Raw genomic sequence first — 25,596 nt, 5'->3', positions numbered from 1 at the left:
ACAAAACCGCAGAATACTTTTTAAGGTACGAGCGGTCAATCTTCCCGAATGCTGTGTTCAGTGCATTGCGATCAGTAGGGCGGCCGACATGGCTTCCTAAGGATAAAGGTTTTATGCCTATAGGGGTCTCCCAATATATACTCGACGGTACGTGGGAGCACAATCCGTACTGGCACTACCGTCTCTCAGGGGGAATCACCCAACCATCAGCGAGATCGACAGTCACCAGGTTTTACGACGCCGGAACACGTCTCTAGCCTAGACCTCTATGTTGTGCGTTAAGTTACAAAGCGTTGTTAAGTTCATTCAATTTATTTTAGGTTGATCTTTTTTAGAAGTTTGCCTTTTTGGATCACCACGAGATGTATGATACAATTCCTAAATGCAGTCTAAAGATGATAAGCAAGCTTTTATATCTTTTCAACAATGAAAATCCTAGTTACAAGGGGAAAAGAAAGACACAATCTTTTCTCAAAGAGCATAGAGCACACTGTAAATGCACTTTTCATAAATCAAAGCATGCAAACTATGAAAATGCAAATGCACAAATGCATGTATTTGTTTTCGCTTTCTTAATATTGATGCCTAAAAAGAAAGCTGTTGTACAAATTTGAATTCGACTTCAAGTGAAAACATAAACAAGTTCCTTTTCCGAAATCAAAAAGACAATTACGACACTTTATGATTTACTTGTTTCGACAGTAGAAATGCATAAATTCAAACCAAACGACAAAAGTAAAAGCTCAATCAACTGTAAACAACAAACAAACTCACTCCTAAGATCAAAACGACACTTAGGATAGGTCTAGATCTAAGGGTGACAGTATGACTAGTTTACTTTTGTAATGGGAAACTGCAAATGATGTAACAAATACACAAAGAACAAATACAGTTTCTTTATACAACTGAGGCGGAATTGAGGCAAAGAAAAGGGGTTTCAGATAGGTACACTGACTGATAACAGGCTGCAAAAAACAGAGATAAAACTGAGCAAAAGGAAGTAGGGAACCACAGCTGCACAAGGCAAAGGCTGATCAGCGCACCCTCAGCACAGAGAAACTGGACTTTAGCGTAGGTATCCTTCACGGGACCTACGTTGAAATGCAGAACCTCTTCACAGAGTCTGCGCTAAAGCAGAAACGAGAGTTGTTTCTGGGTTCTGGGTCACGGTTTGCAGTTAAATCTACAGTTTTTGGCCGGATCAAAGCTATCAATTAGGTGCAATTAGGAGGATGATTTAAAGGAGGACTAAGATCTATCACAAAGGGCTGTTAGAGCACTTGTGGATCAGTTCGTTCAGATCATAAAAACAGGCCCAGTGAGTGGACTAGAGTGGCAGATCTCTACTTTGCATTTGAAAATGGCAAATGCATTTCGATTCGACACTCCTGAGTTTATGAGAAGAAAAACAATAGAAACACAAATAAACTAACAAGATACTTTCCCCAGCGGAGTCGCCAATTTGTTGTTGGGAAAAGTATCCAATTCGGAATGCCCCTATCCCACTCTAAGGTTTGATAGTGCCTTAGCAACAAACGAGGTAAACTAATTGAGTATTCTTCTTTATGAAATGTAAATGAGGAAGAAGGATCTAACTAACCTGTGTCTTTCGCTAGTTTGTCGATCCAAATCACTCCTCTCTTCAGTAGCTCCCAGCTTCCTGCTCCTTCACCAGCCCAGCTTCACAGAATTCCTGCAAGATTACAATAGAGAGAAACTACACGAAGATACAGATATACATTCATAAAAAGCTCAAGATCAGATTAAGCTAAACATGTAAGCATAACAAAACATCATTGGTACACAGCATGTAGGAGAAACTCAAATAGTTTATTGATATGATAATAAAGTCCAAGAGGAGATACAACCAAGTGAGTTCCGATCCAGCATCTACCTCCCAGCAAAGGAATCCCTTCCTCTCCTCCAACAAAGCATAAATCACCCAATGTACTAATCTCAATCTCAAACCAACAGCAATTCTCTGCAAACTACAAAATTCCAGCCTCCTGAACCTCTGGGTGAGAGATCCATATATAGATGTAAGCAGAGAGGATGAGTCAGCTTATGTTTTGACTTGTGGCTTCTCTCTATTAGTTCTTGCTTCCACTTGGAGGTTGAGAACCTCTTACTCATCACTAGTCGAATTCATTGAGGCAAGTGTCATTGGAGAAGATTCTCGAAGCTTCCAGGGTCTTTCCACCTCGTTGAATGAGCTTTCCATTTGTCATTTCCCGCTCAGCGCACCCTGGTAGTGCTTCCACCTGCATTGCAGTGCACCTAGCCAGTGTAGTCTCTGCATTTCAACGCAGGCAGCTAGTGGAGCCTCTGAATTGATCCTGAATTGACTGTTTCTGAGTGGTTTTTGGTGGAGAACTTCTGGGAGAAGCTGTCATTGGTTGACCTTGTTCCTTTAGGAGCTGTAACAACATCTTTAGGGACTTTGGATCCCTTGAATTATGGACATTTCATGCTCATAGATGTAAGGCACAAAAATGTCTATAACACATGGGAATGTATAAATAGAGTGAGGCTCTAAGGGTAGAAGGCAGTTGTTGTTTTGGATGAATCTTAGCGCTATGGGTTTGTATAGACAGTATTTTCTACATCTGTAAGTTTGAGTCAAGGGTGTTGGTGGGTAGATAGAAGCTCTGCAGCTATGTGAGTAGAGGCCTGGTAGAGTCCATAGATGTATGCACGAACCCCTGCAACTAAGTGCGCATGGCAGATTTGGTTGTATTGAGAGAAGATCAATAAAGATAAGAATTTCTGAATCATTGTGTGTTTTCTTGCAGATCTATTTATTGCTTATATTATGAATTTATGCATCATTTATTATAATTGTGCACATGGGGTTTTAAGTTTAAATTTTTCCTTAAAGACCGTAATAAAAAGCTCAAATATGTAATAATTTGGTTAATAAGAAAGTGCGTCTACGCAGATCTACATGAAAGCCTGATAGCAGTACCGAGTGGTGTGAGGCCACAGAATGGTTCGCAACCCCTCCAGACCTCATCAAGACATCCCAAGGGTGTGGAAACCTAGTAATAACACCCTCCCCTGCTACCTTAGGTAATACCTCTCTCCGTTCTCCGCACACTGTTGCCGAAAGGGCCGGTAGCTACGGGATTTGTTTGGCTAATAACTCTTCCTAACTTGGGTCAGGGCCCAACAAGCCAACAGTGAGACATCAAGTAGTGATTTGATTGCAAAGACTAGGGGAACAAAAATGGAAAGAGGAAAGAGCCCAAAAAATCACAATAAGTCAATAAAAGGTAGATCCAAATCCAAATCATGGGTAGTGTGCTAGAAATTTGGGAAGGAATGACACCTAAAGAAATACTACAAATCTCGGAAAGGAAAAGAAGGAGATGGACGACAATAAAAAAATCATAAATCGAATGTGATAGGTGATGTGTTGCAAGATTATTTAATTCTTTCATTAGAAAATATTATTGAATTTTGGGTGGTTGATTCAAGGGCTTCATTCCATGCTACACCTGATAATAAAAAAATTTATGACTATGTTGAAAGAGATTTTAGACATGTTAATTTGGGTGATGATAAACCCTGTAAAATCATTGGAATGGGTAAGGTTTTTATAAAGAAAGAAAATGGAAACCAATGTATATTCAAGGAGGTAAGGCATGTTCCAGATCTAAAAAAAAATTATAATTTTAGTAGGGCAGTTAGGTGGTGAAGATTGTGTAACTACCTTCGCAGACAAAACTTGGAAGGTCACTAAAGGAGCCCTTATAATAGAAAAAGGAGAAACGGTTGATACATCATATTTATGCAATGGTATTTCTTATTATGTTAATTCTTTTACCTACATAGGAGTAGATACGACATTATGGCATCATAGGCTCGAGTACATGTGTGAGAAATGGATGCAAACTCTTTGTTGGGTCATGGAAAAGGTATGTTTTTCCTCATTTACTTAATTAATCATATGGTTTTGATGAATATTCCTCTTGTCTTGAGCACATTCTCAAAGAAAGACCATGAAAAGTAAATAAAAAGCAGTATGAAAAAATTACTATTACAAGCCTAAGTTGTTTCTTATTTACGTGTAGGACGACTGGATTGGACAGTCATTATTCCCTTTGGATCGAAGAATCATGTCAAGAAAGAAATATATTGTTTTTACAGTTGTGTGTATCACGCTAAAGACAAGAGGCAAAATGCGGAGTTGATGTGGAAATTCGATTGTTCAATCGTGCAATCTTAAGGATCTTCTGATCCTCACAATAAGCTCTGTTTTTGCTAGCATTTCATAGAATATATAATGCTAGTAAATAAAAAATAAAGTAAATTTTTAATTTGTAAAATTCGAGCAAGAATGCGAATGCAGATTGAACTTTAAAGAGTCGAAGTGATTTTGTAATTATTTTGACAGTTAATGAAAGACTTGAGGTTTTCCATTAAATCCGTGTATTGAGTTTCGATAATAGTTTTCCTCTAGAGGCTTTGAGCGAGGTCACTGGAAGATCTATTGGTCCTTTGTATTATGTTATTTGCACTTTACAGTCAAGGTTTGTATTGGTGTTCCTTCAACAGTTTGAGCTAGAGTAAATCTTATAGTTCTGTTAATATCATTTTTATAATTTACAAAAAAGTAAGTTTTGTATATGATTTTTGTTTCCTCTTAGTATATGCTTTCTACAAATACTTCCATGTTTGAATGTTCCTTGTGATTAGCATGATTTGAGTAGTTTCCTTTAATATTTGTGGATTTGATTATTCAGGTTGATTTCCTTTGGCATTAGAAGATGGGATTAAGATCTTTGCTTGAAAGTACCTTGTAGTAGATTTATCTTTCCAATTCTGAATCATAGAATAAATATTGCTCTGCATCTTTAAGAGTTAATGAGTTTTTAAGTGATTGTTTATTACTACAATTATTAGTTAAGATTAATTACCTGCATCCCAATATCTGATTGTTATCGCACATACAATGATTGCAACCTTGAAATAGAAAGACGAATCTCAGGTTGACATATTAATGTAGGATTAAGATTGATTTATAAAGTCATCTTAGTGCACCAACACTCTTCACTCAAGAAATTTGTTGCGAAGTTTGAAGCATGTTGATTTAGATTTATATGAAAATTATGTTTATGGAAAACAAGAGAGAGTCATAATTATCAGAGTTGGGAAGGAAGAGAAGAGAAAAATATTAGAGCTTAGGCATGTAGATGTATTTGGATCTTCTCAGGTATCATCTCTCAATGTCTCTTGCTATTATGTTACCTTTATTGATGATGAAACTAGAAAAACCTATTTTGATTATATTCGGAATAAACATGATGTATTTGATACTTTCAAAAAATGGAAAGCTTTCACTAAGAATGAGACAGGAAATAGGTTTGAGTATGTCAGATTAGACAATGGAGGTGAATATTGCAGCAAAGAGTTTGATAACTATTGTTTATAGAATGGGATTTGTAGAGAGAAGATAGTTCCAGTAACACGACATGAAAATGGTGTGTCGGAAAGGATGAATGAGACAATCATAGAGTTTTCAAGGTGCACGAGATTGCATGTAGGATTACCCTTACAATTTTGGGCAGATGTTGTAGATATTGTTGTTTATCTAATAAACAGATGGCCTTCACGTTCCTTGGATGTTGGTATTCCAGGGGAGGCATGGATAGGTAAAAAGGTAAACTACTCATTTTTAAAGTATTTCAGTTGTGAAGCCTTTGTTCACATTAATAAAGAAAATAGAACAAATCTTGAGGAAAAATCAAACAAACGTACCTTTATTGGATATGGTGTTAAATATTTTGGTTATCGCTGATATGATTATGAAAATCATAAAACTATTAGGAGCAGAGATTTCATATTTAATGAAAGGGCCTTGTATAAGGATAAGATGTAGGGAAAGGAAAAAGAAAAAGAAAAAAATAATACATAGTTCTTGATGAGATTATAGAAAAAGTAAAGGTGCATGGAAATCAAAATGATTAGTAGCCACGACAACACCAACAACCACAACAACAACAAGTATCTCAAACACTTGAAAGTGGTGTTAGAAGATCTACTAGGATAAGTAGAACCCCTGAACGATACTCTCCTTCATTATATTATGTATTGTTGACTGATTCTGGTGAAACATAAATATATGAAGAAGGAATGCACATAGAAACTAGGAAGAATTCATAGCAAGCCATGGAAGAAGAGATAGAATCCTTCATGCATAACCAGACTTGGGACTTTGTCATGTTTCCTACAAGTAAAACAACATTGCAGAATAAATGGATTTACAGGTTGAAGGAAGAAGATGGAGGTAAACAGAGGTATAAGTCTAGACTTGTGGTGAAGGGATTTGCACAAAAGAAAGGTATAGACTTTGATGAAATTTTCTCTCCTATTGTTAAAATGACTTCAATTAGAACTATTCTCAGTCTAGTGGCAACAAAATATTTGCATCTTGAGAAGTTAGATGTAAAGACAACCTTTCAACATGTAGACTTGGAGGAAGAAATATATATGCAGTAGCCACAAGGGTATGAGGTCAAAGGGAAGGAGAAATTAATGTGCAAATTAAAGATGAGATTGCATGTCTTCAAACAATATCTAAGGCAATGGTATCTAAAATTTGATAGGTTTATGTATGAACAAGGTTATATTAGATGTCAATTCTGATCACTTTGTTTATCTCAAAAGGAAAAATGATGGAAGCTATATTATATTATTATTATATGTAGATGACATGCGTGTTGTAGGGTCTAACATGTAGGAAATAAATGTGCTCAAAGGAAAATTGGAAAATTCATTTGCAATGAAGGATTTGGTTGTTGTAAAATAAATTATTGGCATGAGAATAACTAGAGATAGGAAAAATAAAAAGTTATCATTGTCTTAGAGTGAGTACATACAAAACGTGTTGGAAAGATTTAATATGAAGAATGCAAAACTAGTTTGTACACCTTTGGCTAACCATTTCAAATTAAGGAGGTGTGTCCCAAGACTCAGGGAGAGATGGATTATATGTGTAAAGTTTAATATGCATCAATAGTTGGAAGCTTAATGTATGAAATAGTCTGCATAAGGCCAATATTGCACATGCAGTGGGATTTGTAAGTAGGTATATGAACAATCCAACAAAAGAGCATTGGATGGTAGAGAATTGGATTCTCAGGTATTTGAGAGGTACCACAAATCAAGCATTATTCTTTAGTGGTTCAAACATTTCTCTACAGGGATAAGTTGATGCAAATATGGTAGGTAATAGAGATAATAGGATGAGAATCACAGAGAATGTGTTTACTATAGGTGGAGCAAATGTCAGTTTGGCTTCAAGATTGCAAAAAATTGTTGCACATTCAACAATGGAAGAAAAGTATGTTTCTACTACAGGGGCTAGTGAAGAAATGATTTTGTTACAAATATTTATGGATGAATTGGATAGGAAGAAGGAGACGGGCAGGTTATATAGTGATAACCAAAGTTCCATTCATCTTGAAAAGAATTTGTTAGGTTCCTATACCAATAAGAGTCATAATTTTTGAATGACTGAGATTAAACATGTAATATGTACATACCTTTGCTTTCTGCAAATGTTTTCCATATTCAAGAAATTAAAAAATGTAAAGAGGGTATGTCCTAAAAGAAAAATCAAAGGACAAAAGTAATAAAAAGGTCAAAAAAGATGAAAAATATGAACCCTAAGAAATAAAAAGACCATGAAAGTGAGCAAGCCAAAATGCCACTACTATTTACTTTTTGTGCAAAATAAATGATTTTGTGTGGCTTGTAATCTTTGCCACAATCCATGATAGTCAAAATGTTTAGAATTGGCTATTTCATGTTTTAAATTTCATGTCCATAGATAGAGAATAAAATATGACCAAATTGTTTAATCTTGGCAGATAAGTATATTAGGTAGAGTAAATAAAAGGAGCTCAATTGTTTAATTTGAGACCTTGGATGCAATAAGGTTAGATTTAGTTAGTTTACTATTGTAAAGAAAAGGAAAAATGTTTGATAAGGGTTTGCTAGCTCAAATGCACCCTAATAAAGAGAAGTAAAAATGGTAGGATGAGTAGATGGGTAAGTAGAAGAAATATTGCAGAATTTTGATGATTGATTGGACAAAAGCATGTGTATCATCATTTTCATCATAATAGTCACATACGTGAATAGGGACTCAAGCACACAGATGGATATCAAAGTCAATTAATTAACTCCATTCATTCATTTTCACCTTTACTTAAGTAATTTCCAAAAATAAAGATCAAAGTACTTAAAAACCCTAAGTCAAAGAGGCTCAGCATTTCTTTGACTTTTGGAGGGATCGGACCCTTAACTCATTGACTTATAGGCAATAAGTACTAAAATCCCCTCATAAATGTTCATTCTCCCCTCACTTCATTCATTTTCCCTAAATAATATTCTTTCCTAAGGTTAAATCACTTTTACCTAGGAAAAGTATTTGTTCCCCCACATAACTCATTTTCACATAAAAAACCCACAAAAACATTATATCCTAAGTCTTTATGTGATTATCGGAAAGCATTAAAAACATGAAAATCATATTCTTAGTGTATGATTCCCCTTCTGCTCATTTGACTAAATTATTAACTTATTAATTAAATCCCTAATAAAACCCATTTCCCGTATTTAACTCCCGCATTATTAATTAATCCCACCCATTTTAATTATATAAACTAAGGTTTTCTACCCCGGAACCACTAGCTAATCAATCCTCAATTAAGTTAGTAAAAACCCAATTAAATCCCATTTGCTACCTTAACCATCGCCTTAATCCTACATTAAACTGAAGTCGCCACAGTTAAATGCCCGCCGAGCCCCTCCATTACCTTTTGTGCAACTCCATCGCCCGACCACAACATGATCTCTCCCCTCCCATCCAACGGCCCATGTTGATTTTGGAATGGCCCGAAATCCGAACGTTACCCGCCTGAAATGGGTTATTTTCTGTTGGGCCCCCAAGGCCACGCGGCGCTCGATGAATGGAATCAGGCTGTCTCCCCTCAATACTGCCAAGTCCCCAAAAGTTGTGCGAAGTAAACCACTTACCACCAGCCCGCTACATGCCAAAACTGCCACTATTCACCCCGCTACATGCCAAAACTGCCACTATTCACCCCTCTACGCGACAAATGGTCACTGTACACCTGTACCTGCCAAATTGACTTTTCATGCATAAATTCAAAAAAGCCCCAAATTGTTGTTTTTATCGTTTTTTCTAACTATAAACTTCCATGCACATGTATGTGAATGTCCAAGCTGTCAACCCACGTACAATTTCACTCTGAAGATGTTTCAAAGCTCCCAGATTGCCTTCCAACCTGCTTGAAGATTTTTTGACCGTTCATAGTTGCCATTCACCTGGTTCAGACCTAGTTTTCTTCAAATTCCAGGTATTTAAGCCAGAATCCATCGAAAAACCCTGTCAATTTCTGAAACAGTCACTAAGTTTTCTTAATTGAAATTACAGGGAAACTCTAGCGACTTAAAACCCACCTGGAATTGAACCACCATTACCCTAAAGACTAAAAATTTACCTCCCCCATTCTAAAATCAACAAGAACTGAGAATGGCAGCCCTAATTGCCATGGATGTCAGACCAATTTTTACTCCTCACCTGGACTTGGACCACTGTCCCCTTGCTGATAAATATTTCCAAATCAAGGACACCTCTTTCCTTGAATCCCCTATCAGACTATACTACGAATATAGAGATCAATACCTCAACCATGCTGATAAAATTAGTCTTTGGGAGTCTAATCTGCCTAAGTATCAATTTCTTGAAGTACACATCTTCCCAGAAATTGTCCATTATTGCCATGCAAACTACATTCCCAGTCAAAGAGAAGTGATGTCCCCTGAACAAACCATACTTTTCACCATCACTGCTGAGTCAATTAATGAAATGCCACGACTACAACTAGGGCAGAACTTAACCCCTATTTCAATTGAATACCTACTAGACAGATTCCCCAAGCTTACCACTACCAAACTTGTTGAGATGTTCCAAACCTTCATCAGGGAGGAAAAGAATATCCCAAAAGATCCTCCTCCATATGTGGCTACCATATTTTCCCCATTTGGTCAGGACATAGTAGCAATGATTTCATGTGTTTTAGGCTATACCACCAGTGAGTACATAGATGAAATCATCTTGGCCTTCATATTTATTTTCTCTCCAGGAAAACCTCCTATTGTCATGTATGATTATGCCAAGTTCATATCTAATAAAATGCATGACCAATTTCTTAGGATGAGTAATGAGAGACTATTCAAGTATTCTTTAGTTTTGTACCACATTTTTCTATATTACCAAGCTGACAAGTTCCCCTTTACTCTCAGAAAGGTTGATACTAAAGGTCACCCTAGGTCAGTGATATTCTGGACTCCTTTGATCCATAAATATGACTCACCATATCTATACATAGACTTCATAGATCTTTTTGTACATCCTGTAGTGATCATGTTGTTAGGAAGTCCTCTGCCATGAATCAGTTTAGATACCAGGAGGATCCTACAACTGTTAAAACAACACAAAGTGGGATATTGGTACTTGTACCAAAATCACACTGAAATTAGGATCTATGGCTGTGAGTTGGCCCCATATAAACTACCCAGTTACCTCCCAATGAGGTTATTTGCTTTGGAGTACTACAAGCAGATAATCAATTTAGATGAGGTGCATTTTGTTAAAGCCAAAAAGAAGGCCCAGCTCAAAATCAAATATCAACTAGGCCCCTTTGTATGTAATAGCCGAGAAGCTGGAAAAGAAGCAGAGGAAATCCTTCAAAGACTTAAACTAAAATAGAGCTTCATGTGGATATATGATCCCTTGGACATCATCTACAATAGAAGACAGAAAAACAAGATGGCTCCTTACATTCACCACCAAATCCCTGAAATAGACAAATATGCAAATCAATTGTAATGGGTGGAGAATACTTTAGTGGACAGGGATAGCACTGAAGTTGCTGTTGAAAATTCTCTAATTGATATAGAGAAATAGCTTCATGAGGGTTCTTTCCTGTAGGTGCTAGGAGGATCTCAGGTCCAAGGAGAATCTCAAGTCCAAGAAGAATCACAACCACAGGGAGCATCTCAGGCACAAAGTGAATCACATCTAGAAGAAGAATCCCAGGTGCAAGAAAAGTCAGAACAACGAGACCTATCAAAGGAGTTAACTCAAACAAGTATTCTAGAGCCCATCATGAGTACTCCCCCAGCCTTGCAAACTCCTCTAAATGAGGAGAAAAACCTCAAAAGAAATAGGGAAGAGGAAACTACCTCAGCAGAGCAACCACACAGACATATGCAGAGACCAGCCCGGTCAAAAAGGCAAAGGGTAAACGATGTCTCTGAACAGGAGTTCACAAAAGAAACAGTTGGGACGACCAGCATAGAAAGAGAAGGAAGCAAGCATGCCACTCCCTCTGGGGACACACTAGAACCTTCCACATCTCACACTTAGATGTTGGAAAGGCAAGAGAGTGTTGAAGTGTCCTCATTCAGGGTGCCAGCTGTTGTAGGGAAAAGTATCCGACTCGGATGACCCTATCCCACTCTAAGGGTGATAGTACCTTAGCAACAACTGTAAAACAAACTACTTAAGGTTTACTTCTTTATGAAAGCAAAAGAGAATGGAGAAATGCACTAACCGTTGCCTTGCGCTTAATGTCGAATCCAAACTCTTCTCTTTGGCTGCTTGCTCCCAGCTCCTTGCTCTTTTGCTGGCCCAGCTACAATGAGATCCTGCAAAATAACAAAGAAGGAAACTACAAGAAGCATGCAATCATAACTGGTTCAAGGATTAGTGTAAACCAAACATGCAATTATCACAATATATTATTGAAACAAGAGCACATAGAAGAACCTCAATAGCTTTTATTAATGAAGAAGTAAAGGTTCTGAGAGTATTACAACCATTGAAGGCTCCAATCCAGCAACACCTCCCAGCAGAAAGAATTTCTCCTCTTCACCTCTCTCAAACAATCACCCAATAGCTCTATAGTGAAACCAACAGCATATCATTACTTTGCACCAAATTCCAGCCTCCTGAGCTCATAGGAGAGAGCTCAATATATAGATGAATTGAGAAAGGATGAGTCAGCTTGCAACTGATGTGTAGCTGCCTTGTGTCCTCTCTCTCTTCAGTTAATCTTTAGTTGATCTTCAGTTCTTGAGTCCACTTGGAGAACCTTGCTTCCACTTGGAGAAACAGAGCCTCTGACTCATCACAAGGCGAAATACCTGATCCAAGTGTCATTTTTGGAAGATTCCAGAGCAATGACTCAGTGTGCCACTTGTCCCATCTCGCTCAGCGCAGGTGGCCTTTGTCCCACTTGCTTTGCAACGCAGGTACACCATGGAGCAACTGAGTTTCAGCGCAGAAACCTAGTGGAGCACCTGCTTTGATTTCAAGATTGCTTGTTTTTGAGTATTTTCAGGTGGAGAACTGATCTGAGAGCTGTTGGTTTGCTGACCTTGTTCCTCTAGGGGTAGGAACACCATGTTTAGGGAACTTTGGATCCCTTGGATTATTGACAATTCATGTCTGTTGCTGTAAGCCACAAAATTGTCTATAACAGATGCCCCCTAAAGTATGAGGTCGTTTATCGGGTGAAATGCTTTATTGAGAGGATCCGAAGTTCATTCAATCTGCTGAGAAGTGTCCTGTAATAAGATACAATACAATACATTATTTTTCATACATTTTCATGATCTAGCTGAGGCGGGCATTCCCATGCTCAGCTTTATAAATACATTTTGGTACATAGAACAGACGATCGTCTGATTGTAGACTGATAATTCTCTGTTGAAATTATCATCCTTTGAGAAGGATGATCATCTGCTGTAATGATGTACATATCAAATGTCTTTATGTCCTGAATATATATCGCAGCCCGGATGGATGAAACTAGATCCGGGGTCTTCAATCTCTTCCGATCTTCACTCGATGTACAAGTCGATCCATGTGAGAATTTTTTGAAGTCGAACATGGAAAGACATCGCTTGATTACCGGTCAATGATGTAAACCGTTAACAAGCACGAGAGGAGTCACCGATAAGGATGATGACCCTCAAGGTACGGCAGTACAATTCACATGGCAGGAATAAAGGACTTGGCGTCGACCACCATGCAAAATCTTCTGGTCGAAGGTCATTGATGTATACCTGTCGCCAGAAGTGAGAAACTTGCCATTGAGGCATGCAAGCTTCAAAGTACTGAAGGGGGTGTTCCTAGATCAACTCCTTGGATAATGAGCTGATGTCGACAAGGAGCGATCCGTCAAAGGAGGGCCTTAATGAATCCCACATCAGTGACACGGAACGGAGCTAGTGATTGTGATGAGGTGAAAACAAACTGTGATGTATGATTCAGGGTGGCGGTCATGAAGTGGATGAAGGATCATGTATGGCAGTGGATGGGACACGGTTGACTCTTTACAGAACCACATCTCTTGAACATATAACGACACTGATGTGATGGATTGGTAGCATTACCCCAATTGTGGATGGTGTGGCGAGGACCATGGTTATGAGACCGGTGAATGAAACAACCCAATCCGATGTGATACGGAGGACAAAGTGTCATGTTCAAGAGCGACTTGCTACCATTAATGCTGTGAGGTTCTCCCAATTTTTCCCCAGTCATTGCTGACCAGTACCTCTTTATTTTTGTCAAGCTTGAGGAGGATAACATATGCTTGTTCTATAACCTGCCCTTCGGGCAAGCCCATCGCTATGTTTTAACGAGCCTAGCGATAGGGAAACTCGTTCTCGTCTAAAGACAAGTTTGTCGCTATTTAATCATTTTAACGAGTCTAACGACAAGGAAAACTCGGTCCTTTTCATTTTTAAAGAGTCTGAAAAGGTACGGAAAGTTAACTCCAAAATTCCTTTTTCGTCTTCTAATCCCTTAAGTCTGAAAAAGTATAAAACCATACAGAAGGGATGAATTTTCGATTTCTTTAACGAGCCGATCAAAACAAGCGCTCGATCTTTTTGTGCAATAATCCCTCAGGTCCAAAAAGATTAAAATCTAGAGGAGGGATAGCTCTTCCGGTCCTTTTAACGAGCTGGAAGGCCAAAACTCGGCAAACTTTTCATATTTTACGAGTCAGTGAAAAGAGCTCAAAGAAGACTCGTCTTTTGAGGAACGAGTGATAAACGGGGATAGCAGCAGATTCCAGGTACAGGTTGGAATTTTCCAATCACGGCAGTGTCACAAGGATGGCTAAGTGAGATCACTCTTCGCAGCTGTTCCTCAAAATGGGTAAACACACATATGGAGATGAACGATTGGCCAAAATGAACGGATGGAGGTGATGGCATATAAACACGACCAAGGGCTTTTAATATGGCTTTCAAAGGTTACTTTTCTCAATGATTATTTACCGATTCATTTTTCTGAGTGAGCTTGAACTGCTAGGGAAAGATTGCTCACAATTTATGTTTATTTTTTAACGAGCATGAACTCTACACAAAAACTGCTCGATTCTTGCGTTTATTTTTTAACGAGCATGAACATTGCTAAAACTGCTCAATTTATACCAGTCTTAATACAAGGAATGCTTTTAGGTGAGGTAATCTTATTTAAGGAACGATACCTCACTAATTACTCCAATTTGGCAGGTTTTAACTTTTGCTAATCCTACGAGTTTAACGGGTTAGACCTACGGGTTTAAAGGGAGGACCTAAAAATTTAAAAAATAAATAGTCGTCCCGCGCTTGCACTCCAAAAGGTTTGCATGCCCCTAGGTATAAAGTATAATTTCGAGATTCTGTCCTCTTACTTATTATCCGAAAAATGGTTTTGTTTGCTGCCGCAAACTAAACTCTCTTTTCGGCGATATCTATCATTAGGTTGCTAAGGATGGTGACTACTTGTTGCAGCAATTTCCTCTCTTTCTTTGAAGACTGCCCCTACTCTCTTTCAAAACATATTGTTTTAATGGGTGAGGCTTGACATTCAAAGATGGTGCCTATTTGCTGCCACAAATAGATCTCCTCCTTAGGAGAGCCTACTTTTTTAGACAAAGGGAGCGATTCTTCCGCTTCACATAACTTTGACAAAAGAATTTTATTCTAGAACAACCCTCTCTTCCTTTTTCGGACGGGGTACGGACTAGTCCATTCTTCTGCGGAAATTAACTTTATACCCAAGGTTTTCTCTGCCCAAGGCAGGCCAGGGTGCATGCCCCCTGGGTCCTAATTCTTTCTTTCCGAATTACTCGCATTCATCGGGAAGTAGAACCGGGGGTGGTGGCATTCCTTGAGTGAATAAACCGTTAAGGGATGGTATTTGACTATTTGCGATGCGTGATCCTGGAAATGAAAGTTGGTCTACGAGCTTGACCATTCTTCCTTCATGCGGAAAACACATGACTCTGAAGAGGGAGGACACTATCGCCTCCATGCAATATATATAGTCTCGTCCAAGGAGTAAGTTATAAACCAAGGGTCCCTGGACGACCAGGATGTTCATATGAATTGTCTTCCCTTTCAATGTAACTGGAACATTGGGGAGAATCCCTAACAGGTAACTGGTTCCTTTATCAAAACCTGATAGATTTCTCATCTCAGGTAAAAGCGCCGGGCAACCCAGTGCTTTCCAAGCAATAGAGGAAAGGATACTCATAGATGCCCCTTCATCAATGATAGTTCCAGCCATCACCATTCTGTAGATTTGGACTATGATTCTGAATGGGATACTGGCTGGTAACCGGGGTCTGCCTAGTTGATTCCAATCAAAGGATACAACTAGGTTGCTTGGTGGTGGGACCGAATATACGGCCGGATACGACCCTGACGATGTTCCTTCCTATGATAAAGGAATGGGCGCATTGCCCTGATGCTCATCAGAGTCTGTGTTGATGAAAAGAATATGGACGGTGTCATCCTTATCCTCTTCAGTGAGGGTGTCATTTGGAGATGGGTCTTCAATGACGGAGTCATTGGAGGATGAAACCTCTGAAGGAAGAACCGGGTCAACTGCCGTTTCGACCTTTAGACTTTCGTCTGGTCTGGATTCAGTAGGTTCATTCTCAATGACCGACACTTCAGCCGACCACTCGAGCGAGTCAGCTGGATTTTCAACTATCGAGGGATTAGGCACGAGTTTTTGGTATCCAGGAGGAAGTCGTAACGGTGAAACCGGACGATCTTCCAAAACTCTCTTTGCCTCATCTAAGAATGGACATCGGTGGATGGCATGATCGCCTTCACACAACATACAGGGTGATCTTGGTCTCCCTCTTCGTCCTTCACTCTCTCTAGTTGACGGACTGCAATCAACATGACTACCAGAGGTTGATGCTACCGGATTGTGCAACCTTGGGGACCAGTCCCTTAGTATCCGGGGAATACAAGGACAATCACGATGGAAGTGGGTCCCTTTGCAAATCACACATGGCGATTTAGGCCCGGTCGGTGCAGTGTGTGGGTTTTTGTCAGCTGTCTTTTGCTTGCCCCCAGTCGCCTTCGCCATAGGCCCCTTCTGCTTCTTTTCTCTTTTCTTCTTTTCCTTCTTCTCCATGGTCGGCTGACTTTTGCCGGCTCTACCTTGTGAAGATGAAGGATCAGAGGAAGAATTGTAAGAAGTGGAAGGCTGGTGGGTAGTTTTAGACTAGTCTGATTGTTGATTCGACTGCTCAGGATTAGTGGCGATCTGAACTACATTAGTTGAAAAGAGCCATACAGGTAGGCCGATTGTCAATCCTGGAAGTGACAATGTGGCCATATGAGGCGCACCAACATCTCCCCAAGAAGAGAAGGGATTTGGACTTCCACCAAGGTTACTTCCTTGGTTGGCGGGCTCCATACTTTTCAACTGAAAGATCAACGTGGGAATAACAGGTGATTATGTTCCGTTTAAAATAAATTTTATTAACGACGCTTTTAGACACAAACTTGCTTTTTCATGTTTTAAGAGTCGAGAAAAAGCTAAAGATGACTCTAGTCGCCTTCGATGTTTTAACGAGCCCGAAGTGACAAATGCTCGGATGGACTTTTTCAGTTATAGAGTTTGAAAAAGGCCAAAAGAAACTTCTCTGGAGTTCTAGGCAGAGGGTGTGCCAAACTTTTCGCGAAACCACAGAATACGTTTTACGGTACGGGTGGTCGATCTTCGTGAATGCTGTGTTCACTGCATCGCGATCAGTAGGGCGGCCGACACGGCTTCTTATGGATAAAGGATAATTGCCTATAGGGGTCTCCCAATATATACTCGACGGTACGTGGGAGCACAAGTCCGTATTAGTGCCACCGACTCTCAGGAGGAGTCACCCACCTTCGTAGAGATCGACAGTCACTATGCTTAACGACGCCAAAACACGTCTCTACCTAGACCTCTATGTGTTTGTGTTATGTTACAAAGCGTTGTTATGTAAATTGGATTTATTTTAATGTTGATCTTGCTTAGCAGTTTGCCTTTAAGGATCACCACGAGATGTATATAACAAATTCCTGAATGCAGTCTAAGATGAGAAGCAAACTTTTCAATCTTTCAACTTTGAAAACCTTAACTACTGAGGGAAGAGAAAGGCAAATCTTTTCTCACAGATCATAGAGCACACACTAAATGCAAATTTTTTCTAAATCGTCAAGAAAACAGTCAAATGCAAAATGCACAATGCATGTATTTTCTTTTCCCTTTCTTAATGTGGATGGGTTACAAAAAGAAAGTCGTTATATAACTTTGATTTCGATTTAAAGCGAAAGTAAACAAGCTTGTCCAAAATCAAAAGACACCTTAAGATTTACTTGCTTAATCACTGGAAATGCATGAAATCAAACCATAATGACGAAAGTTAAATGACTAATCAGCTATGGACAGCAAACAAGCTAACTCTTTAGACCAGCAAAATGCCTAACACAGGTTCAGATCTAAGAGGCCAAAAGCAAGACTAGTTTACTCTTCGTTATGGGAAATTGTAAATGAGTAAGAAATACAAAGAACAAGTACAATTTCGTTATATAACAGAGGCAGAATGATGGCAAGTAATATTGGTTTCAGAACAGGTGCAAGACTGGTAACTGGCAGCCAAATCAATAGTGAAAACAGGCAAGAGAAAAGGAGGAAACCCCAACAGCACTAGGCAAAATTGGGCCAACGCAGGTGCTGCACAGCCAGTCTGGCTCTCAGCGCAGGTAGCCCCTTCGGGACCTGCGTTGCAAAGCAGGTAGCCTGTGTACTACCTGCTTTGGAAAACGAAACTTGCGTTTTCACAGTTTCCGGGTCATAATTTTCTCAAAAATGCACAGTTTTTTCTCAAATCAGAAACAATCAGTCAAGCACACTCAAAGGGATGATTAGGAAGGTGAAAAGCTATCACAAATAGCTTACAAGGATCCTTGTAGATCAGCTCTTGAAATCATGAACTTGCTCAGAAATGAGCTAGAGTAGCTGCCCTCTACTTCGCTTTTGATATAGTCAAAAGCTTTTCGATTTGGTACTCTTTTGTTCAGGAAATGAATAGCAAAATACTACAAACACAATCAAATGGGTTCGATCCCCAGCGGAGTCGCCAGTTTGTTGTAGGGAAAAGTATCCGACTCGGATGACCCTATCCCACTCTAAGGGTGATAGTACCTTAGCAACAACTGTAAAACAAACTACTTAAGGTTTACTTCTTTATGAAAGCAAAAGAGAATGGAGAAATGCACTAACCGTTGCCTTGCGCTTAATGTCGAATCCAAACTCTTCTCTTTGGCTTCTTGCTCCCAGCTCCTTGCTCTTTTGCTGGCCCAGCTACAATGAGATCCTGCAAAATAACAAAGAAGGAAACTACAAGAAGCATGCAATCATAACTGGTTCAAGGATTAGTGTAAACCAAACATGCAATTATCACAATATATTATTGAAACAAGAGCACATAGAAGAACCTCAATAGCTTTTATTAATGAAGAAGTAAAGGTTCTGAGAGTATTACAACCATTGAAGGCTCCAATCCAGCAACACCTCCCAGCAGAAAGAATTTCTCCTCTTCACCTCTCTCAAACAATCACCCAATAGCTCTATAGTGAAACCAACAGCATATCATTACTTTGCACCAAATTCCAGCCTCCTGAGCTCATAGGAGAGAGCTCAATATATAGATGAATTGAGAAAGGATGAGTCAGCTTGCAACTGATGTGTAGCTGCCTTGTGTCCTCTCTCTCTTCAGTTAATCTTTAGTTGATCTTCAGTTCTTGAGTCCACTTGGAGAACCTTGCTTCCACTTGGAGAAACAGAGCCTCTGACTCATCACAAGGTGAAATACCTGATCCAAGTGTCATTTTTGGAAGATTCCAAAGCAATGACTCAGTGTGCCACTTGTCCCATCTCGCTCAGCGCAGGTGGCCTTTGTCCCACTTGCTTTGCAACGCAGGTACACCATGGAGCAACTGAGTTTCAGCGCAGAAACCTAGTGGAGCACCTGCTTTGATTTCAAGATTGCTTGTTTTTGAGTATTTTCAGGTGGAGAACTGATTTGAGAGCTGTTGGTTTGCTGACCTTGTTCCTCTAGGGGTAGGAACACCATGTTTAGGGAACTTTGGATCCCTTGGATTATTGACAATTCATGTCTGTTGCTGTAAGGCACAAAATTGTCTATAACACCAGCTGACAGAGATCAAGACATCAGAGAAAGGTACAAGCATATAAAAGCCAGAAATGAGAGGCTAAAAGCCCAAACTTATGCACAGTACTTAAAGATGGCACCTACAAACCAGGTAAGGCTTATGTCAACCTATGATGTTAAATAAGGCAAAATGCAGATGACATTTGTGAAGCCTACTACTCAGCAACCAATAATAGTAGAAAATTTCAAAAAGATAGATTTTGATGTATTGGGAAAGGACATACATCTTATTGACCAAATCGAGCTACATAAGCAGACAGGGGAGATGATTCACTCCACCTTAATAGGGAAAGCCATCACAACCCACCAATTGCAAAACTCCCTGATCAACATATCAACTCAGTTCCAATTGGAGAAGGCCTCTTCACAGGCCAAAGACACTAGAATCAAGTCCTTAGAGGACTTAATCATTGAGTTGGGACACGATCCGAAAGATGTAAGGGCCACCGAAAAATTAATAAAGAAGAAGAATGATGACATAGCTGCTTCAAATAAGAAACTCAAGATTCCACCATTACATCACCCACAGACAGAAGAAGGTCTGGAGACACAAAAAGGACAAGAAGAGCTTATGGACTTGGTGCTAAAGCTAAATGACCAGTTGAAAGAAATAGAGAAAAAGTTAGACACATTGATTCAGTCCAAACAGAGTGACTTGGCCACCACTTCTAGGACTGCCATTCACACTACTTCTACTGCAGTTCCTTCAACATTGGCATCATCTTTGGCACGCACAGCTCCACCTTCCATAGCACTCCCAATAAACACTGAATCTACAATAGTAGGTACTTCAACAGAGAAAATAGCAGAGCTGGTGAAAGCCATGGAGGAGATGTCAATCTAGGCAATAGAGCTCAAAAGGCTAAAAGAGAAAGTGGAAAGCTTAGAAACTGACTATAAGCTTGCCCAAATTCAACAGAGGGAAGAAACACAGAAAGCCCTAAGGATGGGTGAGAAGATCAAGGTCCTAGAAAAAGATTTAACACTGCAAAAGCCACTAGGACAGTCCAAAGAGATGCTCTAGGCTAATATCATTGACTCTACCAATGATATGTTGCCATAAATTCATGTTATATTTGAGGAAACAGAACTGGTGAAAGAGGCCACTGAGGCTAATAACAAAGTAAGGGAAGATTTGGGAGATCAACCTGAGGATGCCAATCGATTCATCCACTTCTTGAACAGCAAGAACAAACATGAGCTAAATGAGCTCAGTATAGAGGATAGGACTGACGCCATCCCGGAAGTCAAAAAGGTTCTTTCAAAAGGAAACCTCATGGTCAATTTAGAGGGAAAATGCCATAATATGTAGGTGGCCATTGACAGATTCATGGCCAAATTTCAAATTTCGAGGGACAAAGGCATTCCCAGTCCTATGGTCATCCATGATAAACTTATGACCCAATTGGACTACACTGACAAACTGAGGAAGTTGGCCAAGGAACAAGCAAGCACTTCAGGTATGAAAGCCTTGCCAACTGGAAAAGTATTATATGATACTTTGGAGAATCTGTTTTTTCTAGAGCATAAGGTGAAACATTTATTTGTCACCAAGCCTAATTTTGCCAAATACACAGAGGCAGATGAAATCTACATAAGAATGCTCAAAGTAAAATTACCTGAGCATGAATGACGGGAAAAAATTGACAGTATTACTATAAGCTACCACAATAAATTTGAAAACAGCCAGATGAAGCAGGTAAGAGACAGATCAACAGGGTCAAAGAGTAGCAGGTTAAAGAGTATTAGTGAAAGCTGAAAGATAAAGATGATTCTAGCGTACAAATATCAGCCAGCTTAAAGGGCTCAATCTCAACTGCAACAGCCAACACTACCACAATAAAAGGGACAGCATGATGCAGTTTCCCATCTGCCTCTATCTTCGTGCTTGAAGATATTTTTATTTTCCTTAATTAAATCTCAAACTATTATGAGATATTTTGTAATATTTTTTGTATACATCATATTTCAAAGTATTTAGGGTCGATTCAAAGACATTTTTGTATACTTTTCACTCAAATCAAAGTCTTATTGTATCAAAAACTGGATTGGCTTGCTGGATCATGGAATAAAGCTCAGACATTTTACAGGATTCTTGTGTAAAGAGAAAATCAAATAAGTATTATCTCATGTGTATTATTGTTTTTCCTTATGTTTCTTAATAATCATATGTGTTTCTATGAAATCTGAATGTTAAACTAGGAATGATATTTCAGAATTTGCTTCAATGCACTATGTCTTCACTGTTTACATTCTTAATGTTTTCTGCTAAACTTTCTTAGCTAGGGAATTCTTAGATGCTCCTTAGCTTCCATAGTGTTCCTTTTGGTCTACATAGCAAAGGAATCTTAATTTCCCTTTGTTTATGATCATCCCCTCTTCCTCATTCTGATCCTGGTCCAAGGATTCTTAAGTTCCCTTCTCCCTGGTTAGAATCATTCCATTCATCAGCCCTTGAAGATTTTCCTTTTGCTTTGCAAGCTTGCCCTGTGAACACTCCCTTTAATGATATGATCCAGTTATGCTATCCTTTTATTGACTCCATAGCCAATGGCTTGAAGAAACTAGCTCTACCCATCTGTTCCTAGAATTCCACCACCCAACCAAAATGAAAACCTTATGAACACTAAGAACTAGCCTAAAATCCCACCCAAACAAAGTTAAATTATAAAGAGAGAGCCCTCTCTGGACTTAAGCTGGCTAGAACCTGAGTCTGAAGATTGGTTTGTGGTTACCTCATATTATTCCTTCTTTTGATAACTTCTAGGGAAGACTTCTGAGTGATAACATAGTGGCGACCATACTGGGGACTCAAATCCTCAATCTTAATAAACCTTTGAGAAATTTCAAATCTTTATTTCAAGCCTCTTGAAGGGTTTATTAGAATTTATTCACAAAAATTTGATAAAAAGAAAGTAACTAGGAAAGTTCGAAACACTGGCTTCAAGGAGAACTCACTATATTAGGGCCAATCCTGATCCAAACCCTGCCCCAATATTTGATAATCCCAACCTGATTTCAAGAATATCCAGAAGACAAGAAAGTTCAGTAAGCCCAACACCTTCAATCAAAGTAGATTCATGCCCTGATGAGTGGTTATTTTTGGAAGACCTCCCCTTTGATGAGTCATTTGACCTTTCCCTAAAATCCCCTCAGTCATCCCTTACTACTATTAAGATCCCTAAGCTTTCCAAAACAATTTCAACTCCCTTTAGTTCACCATTATTCCCTTCCACCTCTGAAGTTCATTCCTCACCTCCATTTATACCTTCACTTCCCCACCAACCTATCATTACACATCAATCACCCATTGCTCCCAGTTCTTCATCAACTACTGTATCACCTCTTGGTACCCCAACCCCACTTCTTAGTCCTGTCCAAATTAGAGCCATGGAAAATAGATATGCTCCTATTGTGTTACCTGCTCCACGTGGTGCCATGGCACAAGATTACCAGAACAAAATTGTCCAATTCAATGGCATAGGAACTTACAAGGCACAACATCATACAAACAAAATGACAGATTTCTTTGAATTACATGAAATTGACATTGGTGATGTTCAAATGAGACATTTTGCTTAGACTTTAGCTGGTGATGTAAGAACATGGTTTAGAGCCTTACCTACTAATAGCATAGACACTTTAGAAGTATTTTATCAGCAATTTTTAAATAGATGGGAAAAGAAAAAGAACCCTTTGCAGATCCTTTCAGAATATGAAAACATCAGGAGAGGACCAAGTGAAACAGTTCAGGATACTGTACCAGATTTAACAATATATACAATGCAATACCAGTCAATCTTAGATACCCACCTAGTTTAGATCTGATAAAGTTTCTTGATGGGTTTGATACTGATATGGCATTCCAACTAAGAGAGATAAATCCTCCAACTTTAGAAGACATGCAGAGTGTAGCAGTTAGTGTAGAACCTAATTTGCTAGCAAAAAGAGCTATGGTTAGGAATGAAAGGAAAGGACCCCAGAAAGATGAAGCCTCACCCTCTGACCTTAAAATAGATGCCCTAACCAAAGGAATGGAAAAACTGATGGATAGGATAGAAAACATTGAAAGGAAGATTCACTGGGATAATCAACAAGCACCTCCGATGAGAAATTCAAACTTTAGAAAGAATCAAAATCAAAACACTAGAAAAAATGGACCTAATCAGAATATTAGGCCTCCTTTTCAAGAAAACTATGCTGAAACATCCCATTCAGAAGATCGTGAATAAGACACACAAATTAACTTAATGGGATTAGATGATGAAGAAACTGTCTTTTTGACTCAAGATGATTGGGAATTACATATGCTTCAGCAATTACAGATCCAATCCAGAGAATCATTCGATTATAAGCAAGGGCATGATTCTACTATCTTTGAAGTTCACAAACAATACAACTTGAGGAGTAAAAAGAACACTGATACTCCTGACCAAAACAAGAAATTGGTACCAAATCAACCGAAGAAAATCAAAACAACCCCAGTGACTAAAACTCTCCAAATCCTCCCTGACCAAATCAAAACCCTTCTTGTCCCACCATTATAGATATAACCCATGAACAACCCTCTAATGATCAACCATCCACTTCAATCCCCTCCAAGGAGACAATGGAGAAATCTACAAACACCATATTAGAAAATCCACAGAAAGATACTTCAAATGCAGAAAAAGAAGAGCAATCTACTCAGACTCTTGCCATGAATATTCCAAGCCCTGAAATAGAGAAAGCCCCTTTGCCTTTAAATTTGGGAGCAGAGGCGGCTAAGCTGAAAATCTCAGTTCCCTTAACAGAGATGATTAAAAATGAAACCTATAAATCTCAAATAAGTAAAACCTTAAACTTTTTTGAGAATGAAGACTCTGTCAACTTGTTTGATGATCAACCTGAGCTGATATTTGGTCCTGATGTTAATGGCAAACCATTAGAAGGAGGGATACTACCCTTTTATATTAGCCTTAACATTCATGATAAAATATTAGACAATGCACTGTTAGATTCTAGGGCTTCACACAATTTAGTGCCTAAATCTGTTATGGAAAAGTTAAATTTGGATATTACCAGACCTTACAAAGATTTGTTTTCATTTGATTGAAGTCAAGTAAAGTGTCTAGGGTTAATCAAAGACCTGTGTGTTTCCTTAGTACAATATCCTGCTAAGACCATTCTCATGGACATAGTTGTTGGTGATATACCACCTAAATAGGGCATGCTATTGTCTAGATCATGGGGAGCTAAACTCCAAGTATCTTTGCAACTTGACATGTCATATGCCACAATTCCAGTCTTTGGACATCCTAAAAAACTATACAGAGAGACTCTAATGAAATATGTACTGAGTAGCCAGGATAGGCCTCAAAACATTCCTATCTATTCCATGCATTCTGACATTGATTCTTTTATTCTATACAATGCTGAACAAACACAAGAAACTACTTCAAACAACATTATTTCAAAACCAAAAGAAATTGCAGTTATAGCCCAAAATGAAATTGTCCAAACTCAAGAGATTTTAGATAAAAAAGATGATCAAGACACCTTAATCAATGAAGATTTTGTCCCCCCAGATAGTAAAAATCATGAACATGAAATATTATGGCATCTTGAATTTGATGGGTCATTGAATAAATTAGGAGCAGGAGCAGGAGTGTGGATTTAAAATTTAGAGAATGATTACTCAGAAGGCCATGCTTACAAACTGAATTTCAAATGCACTAATAACATGGCTGAGTATGAAGCTCTTCTTTTAGGTCTCAAATTGGTTAGAAAGTTAGGAGCCATAAGAGTGTCTATTATGGGAGATTCTGAGTTGGTTATAAAACAAATTAATGTTGTATATATGACCAAACACCCTAGATTAAGTTTTTATAGAGGAACAATTGTAAAAATATTGAACACTTTTCTAGAAACTAAGCTTGCAGTGATCCCAAGGAAACATAATATGCAGGCTCACAATTTAGCAATGTTTGCCAACACTTGT

The sequence above is a fragment of the Pinus tabuliformis genome, chromosome 7 (genome assembly GCF_031772625.1).
Source record: "Pinus tabuliformis cultivar Carrire ecotype Pingquan chromosome 7, CPIR1, whole genome shotgun sequence".
Lineage (NCBI taxonomy): Eukaryota > Viridiplantae > Streptophyta > Pinopsida > Pinales > Pinaceae > Pinus > Pinus tabuliformis.
Note: the sequence above shows the minus strand (reverse complement) of the source record.